At 41.8% G+C, this 14,543-nt stretch overlaps 1 protein-coding gene across 1 annotated transcript in view; it reads right to left on the bottom strand.

Annotated features, from left to right (window-relative positions):
• The window catches only part of stw (laccase), a 132,026-nt gene that overhangs the window by 53,243 nt on the left and 64,240 nt on the right, over positions 1-14,543 (bottom strand). The gene's annotated exons all lie outside the window — the stretch shown is intronic.

Here is a 14,543-nt window from a genome sequence, read left to right on the forward strand (position 1 = left end):
CAAAGGTGTACCGGACAATAATTATGGGACAGAGGGAGTACAAAATAGCACACTGTAAACGTGACGTTTCAACCTTACAGCAAGGTTTTTCCTCAGACTCTGAACCAAATGAAAATGGGGGAAAATATCTATGCATGAAGAGGGCATAAAAACTTTGCTTTCGGCATAATTACCATTGATCATTCATCGTAGGGCCGCGTGGTCCTGGGTTCGATCCCCGGTCAGATCGATCTTAAAGCAAACATTGACAATTTTTTATCAAATTCGTACAGTTCTTTGGAGACATCCTGCACCACAGCTATTACAAGTTCTTCCTTCCGTAATCTTTATGGCATGGGAAGGCAATGATTCATTCCAGGAGCACGCGAAAGAAAAATAATAATAATAAAAAAAAAGTACGGAAGATATTATCAAGGAATGAAACTAAGTCAGATCACACGAGCTAGAACGTCGCTTCGTGGTCGAACGCATAAACACGTACGCTCCATGTACGGTCTTGCGAATACGGAAAGTGTGTGGCTGCTTTTAATTGGGTGCTTTTGCAAGGAAAAGCCTTGCAGAGGTAATAAATGCCCCCGCCATGGGAGAGCGAGTCTTGATTTGTGAGAGAATTGTCTCAGAAATCCCGCAGAAGTAGCCCCATTAGCCTTGTAGGTTTGGCTGTAGCTGGTGAGCGGATACAATTCGCTGAAGGCGCAATAAAGGGGCGTTTTCACTCAATGCAACCAATATTGCCATCTTGAGACAATTTTTATCTCTTAACTTTATCTTCGCTTCTCTTCCACTTTTTGGATGATCGCGACGACGATGCTGATAGATGATAATACGAAATTTTGTGAGCACCGCGTCTTTTTACGAAAATATGAAAATTAAGAGAAGCACTAATTTCGAAAAATATGCCATAACAACGTTATCAATTTCCAAGTAATAAAATGATTTATCATCATCGGGCGAACTATTTATGTAAGAGTTATAAACGAAAAACAGAAGAGAAGCCAGTGAAAATTATGGAATTTGATTAGCGCTATTTATTTCATTCCAAATCAATACCATGCTATGGTTGGATATTTTCCCACACATCTTGTTGGTTGGTTTTAAGAGCCCGGAATGTAATGTATGTACAGTGACTATTTTTGTGTAAATTTTCAAATGTAAACTACAGAATGTTGTCAGTCACCAAAGACTTAGAAAAGCTTCTTTCTGCTATGCCAGACACAAGAGGAGCAATAATAATAATAATAATAATAATAATAATAATAATAATAATAATACCTAATAATAAAGGAATCACTTAAGGAAACAGGAATACAGTGCTATTTACAAAAGCTACAAGTAAGGGAGCTACTTTCCAGTCAGCCTGTAGATAAGCTAATAAGCTGAGAGCGAACCACTAGATGACCCCACCCATAGCCATTCGAACCTAACACAACTTCGATTAGCAGGTGAAAGCACATTTCTTAGTTATTATATAATTTTTTTTAGTTTTATCCTCACCTATAAAAAGGTATGAGCTTACTTTTATGTCCACTATGTGCCATGTGTTGTTTAGATGAATAGGCAATATTTTTCTTTCCCTAATAGGGTGTAATAATACTTAATATGACAGAGTAGGTTTGTTTACAAAGCCCCTACCAAAGGAAAGCTCCAAAGAAATGGCTAATAACAGGCAACAATTAAGTCCGCCTAATTAACGATGACAGTCAAAAGAACCTGCCGCGTTAGTGTAAAATCCCACCGCGCCAGTTTTGCCGCTGTAGAACGAGTTTCCGAACTCGGTCCGCTTGAGTTGGCACAAGGTGGCAAAACACACTGACCAATTACTCACCTCGCCACACTGAACGCGATCGCATTACATATTCCACACACTGTAATGGCCTACCGGGTACGCAATCTTAAGGATTTATTAACGCTGCTCTGCTCGCAAATCAAGATTTTTAAGCGATTTAAGCGTCAAGCGTGCGCGGTATTTCCCTTTCTTCCGAACTGACGGCACGCTTCTCGACCACCTTTCTTGGTCAAGCCCCGCTCTTCGTCTTCTGACGTCATGCTAAATGATGTCGTTGTTAGGTTTCGGGCTCTTAGCATTAATAATTTTTATGACGTCACAAGTCGAAGGGCGGGGCTTGACCAAGAAGGTGTTTCAGAAGTGTGCTATAAGCGAGACCCTCCCGAGTTCCGAGGTATCGTTCTTTCTTGTCGTAGCAAGGTCTAGATTAGAAATACGATAATGTCGGTTCTAAACAATTACACGGAGTAATCTGCCAACGATTTTGTCCCACTAAGAAAGATATTTTCAGAATTGACTCACAGTGTAGCCGGTACAGCATGAATGCTAAAATTCTCACCACCCTTCCCCTTTAGACTATTTCTGTGGCGGAGTGGTTAGCACAGCGCGCTACGACGCCGGTGGTCAGGGGTTCGAATCCCAGCTTGGACATGGATGTTCAGGCATCACTCATACGAGGGAAGTCAGTAAATAGGCCACAAACTCATGTGAGATAGCTGAAAATAGTAGTTTCTAAAGGTGTCATTAGGTGGCAGCACAATCCAGCTTGATGATATTTAGTTAGGAGTCGCCAGATAGCAGACGTGCGTGGGCAGCTCGGTTTACAAATGGCGACCGTATTCGAGCACTGTACGTGGTGGACATGATTCGAGCTAACAAGCGAGTGACGATAGACAGCATAGCAACTGCAATAGGATGTTAGCCTACAGAATAATGCATGATGATTTGAATTCCCGAAAAGTGTGCGCACAGTGGCGGCAAACTTTTCGCGGATGATGAAGATGCTGAACGTGAGGTGCGATTGTGGCTGGGTCAGCCGACCAGTCTTTAATGCAGCAGGTTTTGGGGGACTGATAAGACGATGGAAAAAGTTGGTGGAGATGTTGGTGGAGATTATGCTGAAAAATGAAAACGGTTTTCAAGTCAATATGTGACAGTATTTTTTCTTATAAACGTTTCTGACCTACTTACTGACTCATCTATTTCTTTGTTTTTGATTTGATTTATTTCACTTCGCCTTTTGTGCCACTTTTGGCTAATAAGATGGAGATGAGTGATGATATGATGAAATTGATCAATGGACACTCACAAACATCCATGCCCAGGCCAGGATTCGAACCAGGGACCACTGGTGTCGTAGAGCGATGTGATAACCACTCCGCCACGGGGGCCGGCTGACTCATATATGTATCAATCTTCTCGATTACACAAAAGTGGCAGAAAAGCGAAGTAAAATAAACTAAATCAATTTTAAATGCCCCCACTTTCTTGGTTTTAATAGATTGATTTAGTATTTAAGTCCACTTTATGCACGGCAAGGCTAATCGGGCCGGGACAGTTTAAAGTTGGATCCGAACCACTATGTGCCTACATCAGGAATCGAACCCGGGACCCCTTGATTACAAGGCGACGACGATACCACTACGCCATCGGGGAGCCCCCACCCTTTCTTGGTGCACTAGATAAGGTAGTCTATATGCTAGCAGAAGCACGGTGACCAATGCCTTCATGGTCACCTCGGGTCGACCGAACCCATCCTGCGATGTCCACTTTCTTCTTCGTGTCCACTTTCCTCGGTCTTGACCTGCGGATCTCTGTTCCTGTCCTTTGGTGACGACAGAATGGAGCTCCTCTGGAGGAATCCAGGCCATGGAGACCGGGAGAAAAGAACGACCAAAGCAGACGCCGAGGAGAGTGAAACTGCTGCGTGCAGAACGAGACAAAAACGGCGCCTACGGTAGAAAGTGGCGGCGACGTAAAAAAAAAATCTGGAGCACTTTTATCTTCACCGCTTGTCATTCTCGCGGTTGCAGTTTCTTGCATCTGTCTTTTTCTCCAGCGGTCGCGTTGCTAGAGGCGCTCTCCTAACTGGTGCAGTATCGATCTCGTTCTTGAATCACGCAGCTATATTGGTGCTCGTTGTGGTTATTTAGTGTACCAACCAGTAATTCTGCACTGTAGCTTGCAGCATTGGGAATGACACATGGTTAGGGTTCTTAGCTTTGGTGTAAACGGCCCCAGATTCGATCCACGTATTGTCCTACATTTTTTTTGGCGTTGATACGACGTATTCAAGAGTAATTCACATTGTTGTTTTTCTGAATTGTTGAAATAGATATGCAGGGACAGAAATGTACTCATGGTTCTAACCAGTGCACTGGTGTGCGCAGAAATTTCGTAAGGGAAAATTTCCATATTTTTTTTTTTTTGGAAAACTTAGTACATTACTCAGTTAGGTTTATGCATTTAATAAGAACTGGAGGGGGTCTCCCAGATTGCGCAGTGGTAGCGTCTTCGCCTTGTAATCAAGGGATCTCGGGTTCGATACCCGGTGGAAGCACATAGTGGTTCGGATCCCACTTTAAACTGTAGGTCCAGTCCCAATTAGCCTTACTGTGCATAAAGTGGACTTAAAACACCAAATTAATCCAATCCAATAAGGACAGGAGACAAAAATAGCATTTTCGATGGGGCATTTCCCCCCATTTTTGTCGATTTTGCGAGACTTTGCATTTTTACGTAGTTTCGTGGAATTTTAGTGCATTTTTGCAATTTTTGCAAAACATTATCTTGCTTTTCACGAGATAGGATATATTTCTTAACATTTTAGTTCGTTTTCTTAAAAATGCACAACGGCTTTGGTTCCAGCAAATGTGGTAAATTCTTCCTTCTGGAACAGAGATTGATTTGGTTTATTTTACTTTGCTTTTCTGCCACTTTTGGCCAATCGTGAAGATGAGGATGTGTGATGATATTATGATGGAATTGATGTAGGGGCATTCACAAAGAACACCCATGCTAAGGCCGAGATTCGAACTGGGGTCCCTGGCGTTGTAGCACGGAGAGCGGTTCTGCTACAGAGGAAAAAGTGAGAAATGACTCAGTAAAAACCTAATCAGAAAGCCAAAAAATGACTCTGGTATTGAACAAAAATAAATGGTTTGGTATAGTCGACACGCTAGATACTTTACCGACCGGCTGGCTTTGAAGTTCACGGAGCGCGCCCACCAGCTGCAACATACACTCTCAACCCACAGTGTTGCCTCACATCTACTCTCCACATCCATTCTACACCACCTTGTCCCTCCGCCTTTTCACGGTCTCCACATTGAAGTTGCAAAGTACGGCAACAGCGTATCCGCAGTCATGTGACTGAGACTCCACGTGGAGTAGACGAGCAGAATGACAGCTGCGCCCATTGGCTGAAGTGTGAGTGTGATTGAACGAAAACAACTCGCCCGCTGTTTATCCCCACCCACGTTCGTGGCGGCAGCTCTCTTCAGATCTTGGACGTTAAGCAAGTAAACGCGTCATCTACACGCTATGTTCAATTGCTGATGTTTTGTCTCGAGAACATTTGTCTACTGGAGAACTATCAAGGGATTTGCAAGCTGGTGACTGTAGTTTACTTCAAGTATGCTCCTGTAGTATCCGTAGAGCTGGAAAGGAGTTTTTTCAATATTTAAGTTTCGATAAGAGACAATTGGCAGCCATTTTACTTTTACAACATACACATATCATTAGCAGTTCATTGCAATGCTGGACTGGTGAAATGAACAAGTACGTTTGATGTAGAAGAGCATTTTGATATTTTAATAGAATAATTTTTTGTTGTTTTTTTACGGCATTATTGCATTTTAAAGCACTGTGCATTAAAATTCTAGTACGAGCCGACTTCCGTGGAGGAGTGGTTAGCACAGTCCGCTACGACGCCGGATTAGAATCCTGGTTCTATGTGAGTGTCCCTTCAACAATTTCATCCTCATCTTCGCAATTATCCAAAAGTGGCAGAAAAGCGAAATAAAATAAGCGAAATCAATCAATCTTAGTTCGAATGATCACAATAAAGGTAGAAAAATACGGCTTTCTTGTCCTCCACCATGTGCTTGGATCCAATATGGCGGCCAAGATTCATTTTTTGAACGATAATTGCCAAATAGGTGTTGGCAACACTTGTCTTCGAGGAAGCAGCATCATGGGTGCATGACGTTGTTGTGTTCGTGCATATTTATCCCTTGTCATCTGTGCAACAGGGAATGTTTTTATGTATCCAGGTATACGTTTGTGTTATTAAACATGTGTTCTTCATAAGGTGAGTGGTTCCATAGTTTCACACCTTACCCAGCCACCGAAAGTTTGGATACAAACTGGAACGGGGCTCGCTCCCCGTCAGCCTTCTTAAAAAATGTCGGCATTACCGGTGTAGGTAAGGCCAGTCAGTGTTGCCACAATATGAGGGCACAATTTCCCTTTTTGCAGCAATTTTTCCCTTCACCTAAGTCAATTATATGTAATAATAATAATAATTAGTAGTAGTAGTAGTAGTAGTAGCAGGAGCATTATTAGTGGTGGAGGTGGAAGCAGTAGTAGTACGTAGTTAAGTATTCCTTTGAATAAAAAAATATTTAAAATTTGTTTCGCATTTCAGTTTCATCACTTCCTGACCAGATGTCCCAGGTTTGAATCCTGGTCAGGAATCCATTAAAATCGTTAATCAACATGACCTCATCGTTACTATTTATCCAAAGATGCATAAAAGCAACGAGCAAAATAAGAGAATGACATAAAAATGTGGACATGAAATTCGAAAAGAACATAAACTGTAATAATGTTGTCAGATGACCTTAAAATTTTCCTGCAATTGTGATATTTTTCATCAAAATTCCCTTTTGCCTTTTCGCTAAACTTTCGGTCCGAATTTCCCACAAAAAGGGAAATTTCTCTTCATGTGGCAACACCTGGATGGCGACGCAGCCTTCTTTTAAACCGAAGCCTATACTAAAGTTCTCGCTAATCTACTTCCAATGGTTTTCAGCGTCCTTTAACTTACAAGAAACACACAACAGTAGAAAGTTATCACAATGGTACAAATCGCAGTGGACCAACTCTCTCGCTCAACAGAGGAATGTGCACACATTTTCACCAAGCCCTCATTCATCTGTCCGTCGAGTGGACATGGAAAAACCTACAATGCAGCTACCGACATGGCGAGATAATAACAGGCTTTCGGTTCAACAAAGGTTGGTGGTCAAGGCACTCACTAGTTAGGTCGGCTATCTCAAGGCTTCCGGTTGACGTCCACCTCGGCCGGTGAATATTCCGTGAGCAGTGTTGCCCAGTCTGGTTCTTCTTTTTTAGATTTGCTGCTTAAAAAGGTATTGCACCGTCTCAAGCCATGAGTAGTGTTGGGCGATATACATCCAAACGATATATCGCGATATTGAAAAAAAATATCGCCGAAGCGATATCAACTGTCACGATATTTTCACGATATATCGTCATGGTATTTTGGCGTTACATATCGTGGAGACGATATATCGCCGATATCACGATACGGAAAAAATATTGTATCGTCTGTGACGAGGTTTTCTTGGCGATATATCGCGATATAAAATATCCGATATCGTCCATCCCTAGTCACAACAAGTGACGGCGATTAAGAAGTGTGTGTGAGGGCAGTTGTTTCTCCACTTTTTGCCACTTTTGATCCCCGCACTAAGGGCTCTTAATGCTAAGCCTTGTGTTCCAAGGAAAATAAACTGTCCTTACCCCCCAGTTTTAGCCCCCATCGCCGCTACTGGTAGCAACTGATTAGCTATGAAAATTGAGAGCAATCTTTTATTAGTGTGTTGAAAGAGCATGGGTTTTCGATACCTCCAAACTGCTATACATGAGAGCAAAATTTTGCAACTATATGAAGTTTGTTTTGCATAGATAAGCTGATCGGGACTAGACCTAGAGTTTAAAGTCGGATCTCAACCGTTATGTGCGCCTTCCCGATGACGCAGTGGTAACGTCGTCACCTTGTAATCAAGGGATCTCGTGTTCGATACCCGGTGGAGGCACATAGTGGTTCATATCCCACTTTAAACAGTACGTCCAGTCCCGATTACCCTATATATGCATAAAGTGGACAAAGTAAAAATAATTAAAATTCAACCATTATGTGCCTCCACCTGGTTTCGAACCCAGAACTTCTTCATTTCAAGGCGACAGCGGCATCACTATGGCATCGGGGAGGTCCATTCTCCAACTGTAACTATACTTAATATATGGTAAATAATTCCAAGTTTGTGTTGTTTGCAACCACTTTCAGTGCGAGCGATTCTTTTTCACCTTTCTGAATTTATAAGTAATATCTGCTTTGTGAGTGTCCTTTCATCAATTTCATCATATCATCACTCATCCCCATCTTCGCGTTTATCCACAAGTGGCATAAAGCATAAGTAAAATGAACCAATCAATCAACGAATCAAATAAGTAATAGCTGATTAGTTTACAAATGACTCCTGGCAACTCTGTTTCAGAAGTGGTGTAGACGTTAGTACCATACATTCGAAATAAGGTTGACACCCTCCCTATTTCCCCCTCCTGGCAGTTAAGTGCCTGATTATACTGATAAAATGGTGTCGGGATGTATGATGGATATGGAAAGCGTATGCATTCTTCATTGGAAGCCTTAACGAATCCCTTTGCCGTCGCAACAATAGACGTTATTTGACGCATGCGAGTGGGGCCAATCTGTTGCTCACGGGGTGATTTGGAGACGTGAGCTCACGCTTTCACCACTCCAGTCTCCACGTCAGTTCCATTCATTTGTTCCTTGATAACAGGGCTAACGTTGCGATGAATACATGTTGCAAAACAAATGATGATTCGCTATTTCTTTGATTCCACACTGATGCCGACTTTAGTGCAGGAGGGAGTACTGATATAATATAAACTGTAGGTCCAATCTAGGACAGGACCTTGACTAGTCTAGGTTTATCACGACATTCTAGACAGAACCTAGGCCACAATTTTAAAAGTATTTGCAAGTTTTCTTCGGATCACAACATTGTCCTTCCTACAACCTACTTCTTACCGCACCTTGTAATGAAGGGGTCCAATGTTTGATACCTGGTGGAGGAACATGGTTCGGATCCCACTTTAAAACTGTAGGTCCAGTACCGATTAGCCTTTCTGTGCATAAAGTGTACTTAAAGCAAACTCAATAACAACGACCTCTTACCGCCTGGATTCTCTATAAATATCATCTAAACTTATTTCTTAATGCGTACCACCTTCCCTTCCAGTTTCTGAACTTGAGAAATTATGTTCTGCTGTTCTTTAAGTGGCCTTCAGAATTTGAAGGAGTGCATCACACATGTTCTCAGGTCAAGAACAATTACTGTCTATTTGCACATTTTATTTTCTTTGGAAGCATTTGAAAAGTAACATTTGATTATAAAATGCAAATTAATCTTCCTAAAAGGACTCCAAAACTTAGTACATATTCCATGGTAACGACTATTTTTAATATAGGATAACCATTACTGATTGAAGCGCCATCTGTACTCTACTAAATAAATCAATTACCTAGTCATAATGTTGGATTGGTTGCTGGACACACTAGCGTACATAGGGAGGGGACTGAAGGTGCTACAGATCCTCCCGAAATTTTGAGAAAATAGAAATTTTCAAATGAAAGCAGCAAAGAATCTCAAGGAAAACGAAAGCGGAAAATGCAAGCCCCCTTAAAATGATACCAGTGTGACATTTTTGCTTTTTGAAACGAAGGTTACAAATGGTAATTACCAAATGCTTTGTTGTGTGTCCTACGTATGCTAGTGGCTGGACCAGAACGAGCCTCAAACATACTGATGCACATTTGTCAGACTGGATTTTAGATTACATGGTTCTTCAGGAAAGTGTGCCTTACAAACTTTAGCTTCGGTAAGTGTGTGTGTGCATGATGGGTGCCGAAGATGACAAAGGGACACAAAGTGATACTGCAGTACAGTGCGTTGGCCATCCTGACACAATACAGTGAACGATACATGAGTGTCGTACGCAACCCCTTAATTCTTCATTGCTGGCCGATCGGAGCTTACTTTCTGGATGATCCTCGTATATGAAAGAGATATAAGCAAATGGTAAAGACACGGATAAGTTTGGGGGTAAAGAAAACCAGCAGTACGCTACGGTTTGCATTGTTTGTCCATGACCTCTTGACAGTTGACATCTTGTAATAAAGAGGTTCCGGGTGCGATCACTGGTGGAGGCACGGTGGTTCGCATCCTACTTTAAGTTTGTTTGAGTTAGTTTGAGCTAGATTTTAGGTCCACTTTATGCACAGAAAGGCTAATCGGGACTAGACCTACAGTTTAAAGTATGACCGAACCATTATGGACCTCTACCGTGCATCTAACTCGGAACCCCTTCATTTAAGGTGACGATGTTACCACTACACCATCGGGAAGGCACATCCTACTTTGAGCTATAAGTCCAGTCTTGATTAGCTTTTGAGTATAATGATGAAGGGACACTCACAAGGAACACCAATGACCAGGCCGGAATTCGAACCCGGGACCCCTGACATCGTAGCGCATTGCGATAGCCACTCCGGCTTGGCTTGGCAACATGAGGCTTTTCCACTTCTGTAGGTTGATCACAACAATGAGGAGGATGTCAACCAATCAATCAATCAATGAAATATCCAAAGAAGTAAATACCTGACGTAACGTACACGCACTGGGAAGACACACTTAACACAAAATTTGTCAGGAAAACGGGATCGAACCAGTGCTGTCATCTTGTTACCACCTTAACAATTGGGCCCTAATCGACTTCCGGTGTTGACGAAGAATGGCTAAAAATTTGGATCTGCGGATTAAGTAACATGCCTCTTTGCCATGCAATCACACGTAGGAGTGCAACGGAAAAAGCACTTCAAGCAGGGAGAGAAAGTACATCAAAGCGCCTAAGGTGCCAATCACACATGACCTGCTAACGAAAAAGAGCCCTTCGCTAATTGAAAGTGTCGCAGATTCTAATTCCTCACGTAATGCTCATACCCGACCGCCTCTTTCCCTTTCATTTGAGCTGGCGGCAATTCCTTTCTTTTCCAAAGGGGAAAAAATCGACTTAATTGCTCCTTGGCACTCCGCCTTTTTCTTTCGGCAGCCTTTCTCTTCGAAATGTTTCTTTCTCTCTCCTTGTTTTCTGTTGAACCCGTGAGAGGACACCGCTGTCGCTGTTTGTCGTTCTCAGCTCCAGTACTTTAATTGAACAAGGAGTTGTAAATAAAAGTTGACGGTTTTTGTCGCATTGAAGCTCTACAGAGCGGTCGTGCAGCGTAGTGACAAAAAAGCTAACTTTTCCGTTCTGAAAAACTACCAGCATGTTGTTTCATTCTGATAGAAATCTGATTTAATCTAAAGTAAGCATGGATTTCTTAGCAGATGTATGTGGTGTGCATTACATCATTGTTAATTTGTAGCATCATAAAGTACGTACTATTGTCACTCCGGGAACGCCCACATGTACATTCATCGGCGTAGCAAAGGGTGGGCAAATGGGCGACCGCCCGGGGCATTGTTCCTGAAGGGAATGCGTCTCTCCTCCCATAGGACTTATAGAAGTTAGAAAAAATATAGAAAAGGCAATACATTTGGCGCATTAAGATTAAAACATCTTGTCTTTATCTGGCTTTAAATTCTAGTTTAATTCTAATTTAATATGTCAAAACGGGCGTAACAAACAGGCATGAGGACCCAAAGCTTAAGGGGCCCGAAATAAGTAAAAATTATTGTCTTATTTCTCATGTGAAACATTTACTAAAAATTTACGATAGCTTGCTTGGATATTTACCCTTTTATTCTTTTCTTGAATAAAAAGCCCTTTGTCTCGTCTGTTCATCTTTTCCTTGACCTTCCATTCCCGATTTTAATACGTTAACAATAAAACACTACCAACTGCCACGAATCAAGTGTGAGGCATTTAAATGCTTGCGTTATTTTCAACTCAAGGAGGGCATTGATAATATTAAAGAGGAAATAAAATAAAAAGTAGGCTTAATTCAGGAAATGCATGTTACTTCTCTCTAAGAAACTAAAAGTTAAAATATACAAAACAGTAATTCTGCCTGTAGAATTATATGGATGTGAAACTTGGTCTATTATATTAAAAGAGGAACATAAATTGAGAGTATTTGAAAATAAAATTGTTAGGAAAATATTTGAACCTAAAAGGGATGAGAAAATAGGTTAGTGGAGAAGGTTACATAATTTAGAATTACATAATTTATATTTATGTCCAGATATTATTAGAACAATTAAATAAAGAAGACTTAAGTGGACAGACTATGTGATACAAAACCCGAATGGGAGAAGAAAGAGGAATTTACAAGATTCTTGTTGGGAGACCTGATTGTAAGAGGAGACCTAGACGAAGATGGAAGGACAATATTGAGATGGATTTACAGCTTCAGATTTCAGCTCCCGGAAAACAGAGAAATACGTTTTTAAAGTGAGAAAAATTATTAAATATAATTTTCGTCAGTAATTTATTATTATTATTTAAATATGATAATTTGCTGGCGTATCCCTGAAGATTTTGTATCGATTCACATTAAGATTTCAAATTTAAAGAACGAATGGGGGCCTCGCATACTAATCTTGCCCAGTGCCTCGCGATATGTTGCTCCGCCACTGTGTACATTATTAGAACTAGGTGGTATTTCTTGTTGCAGGTTAGGAGAGCTAGGTTTAAAACATTTAGTAATAGTTTTAGTGACTGTCAGCAGCTGGATGTGCCCCGCACCAGATCCGAGCACCACACTCTAGCAGTGCGACCTATTGAAAGCTACCAACTGCAGCGCTACACATAAAAAAACTGGCACGATTGTAGGTTACATGTTCAGCACTTTCTCACCCCTGAGTAACGATGGATGAGTCTATTGGAACACCTCACGACTATCTTACAAGACAAATAGACGTTTTGTTGACTTACCGAAAAATTAACAGTGATTTCTTGCATGACTGTTCTACATCACCGCTATGTGTCTCACTGCGATCTTCGTGTCACAAGACCAGTTGGTGTTCGTGCAGACGAGATCCTTTCAGCACTTGCTGTTGATAGTGATCTGCCTAGCGTCTCTCCTCACTTGGGAATTCCCTGCATCTTTACATGAAATGCCTCTACCTACCCTCCCAAAGGCAGAAACACCAAAGGTCGAATACTAGCAGAGAATTTTAGAACATCGGTCCAAGTACCGCAATTTTGCTGTCTTTTAAATGCAGATGGGTGGTCGAGTCAGTTGGTTGTGAAAGCCACAGTTACGCTTTACATCCTGCCTGTTCCATATACACAGAACTATGTGCCCTAAAAGCACGGGACTTTGCCGACGTTCACCCGTTGAACAGAGTCCTTGGAGTGATTCGATCACTGTGCTCCAGAATCTGGAATCGCTTACTTCCAGACATTCTGTAGTGCAGCGCAACCATCAACGGCTCCTGTCTTTATCTGCCAGTGCTGAGGTCCGGTTCTGCTGAGTTCTCAGTTATGGGAATCAAGGAGAACGAAGCTTCCAATGCTGCGGCCAAGTCTGCTTCAGAAGGGCGATGTTCTTGTCCACCTTCTGGCAGCTAGGGACCTACAGAACGTTTTTCGTTGTCCCTTTCTTTACGCTTGGCAGGAAGAGTGGGATGAGGCCAACATTGGTGCATGACGCTCCTCGTACCACCTCTCTCGTTGAGAGGAAGCCATTTTAACTCGGCTTCTAATTGGACACAGCCGTCTTAGGCCCGCTTTAGACGAAAGCATTTTCCTTAGCATTTTCTTAACTTTTATGCCATGACCAAAAAGCTACCGTGTAAAGTGAGAAATGTTATGGCATTTCAGATGCCATGGCATTTATCAAGGATAGAATCAGATTTATTTCCGTAGCATTTTTCGTAGCATAACCAATCAGAAGCGACCTCATTGTCACGAGTGCAAATGTAAATGGCGGTCGCATGAGATGTAAACAACGTATCACTTCACATTTTTAAAATACGATAACTATTCAACCGAGAGGAATATCGCATCATATTAAATAGTTTTAGGTAGAGAAGAATGGCGCTGATAAAATACATACTTTACAACGTTTACTGTACACGCATGGAAGAATATTTTAGCTTTTTCAATTGTAAGCACCGTGCACACAGCATTGACGGTGTAACTCGACATCCCTTTCGGGTTCAACAATTATTGTCCCTAACATAGAAGGAATGATCCGAAACAACTGAAGTTTTTGTGTGTCATGTATAAATCTTTGAATGATTACACACAAAATTTGAGCCATGTAGGGTCTATAATGTTAATGTTTATGTTTTTCAGGAGAATGTGAGCCCGGACTGAGAAAATGGAAAAATCGGAAGTGACAGTTTCAGCCTTGGGAACAAGTGAAAGTCACCCAGGGCAAGATCGATTAGTTCAAATCCAGCACCAGCAACAGCGGCGGCTGTAAGATGACTTCTGTGGGGTGGAGCATTGTTCTACAGCAGCAGCACTTTCCTGTGACAGATCCCTCTGCGTTTATCCTTGATTGCATCCCTCACTTTTGGAATCAATTGCGAATAATAGTCACCTGTGATCGTCTTTTGGCGCTTGAGGTAGTCAATGAACAATACTACCTTGGCATCCTAAAAAATGGTGGTCATAAGCGTGCCAGCTGATGGGATTTCTTGGGGGGGGGGGCGGAGAATCATGGTGCCGCCACTGCATGCTCTGTTGT

The sequence above is a fragment of the Lepisma saccharinum genome, chromosome 9 (genome assembly GCF_977018435.1).
Source record: "Lepisma saccharinum chromosome 9, izLepSacc3.1, whole genome shotgun sequence".
NCBI lineage: Eukaryota > Metazoa > Arthropoda > Insecta > Zygentoma > Lepismatidae > Lepisma > Lepisma saccharinum.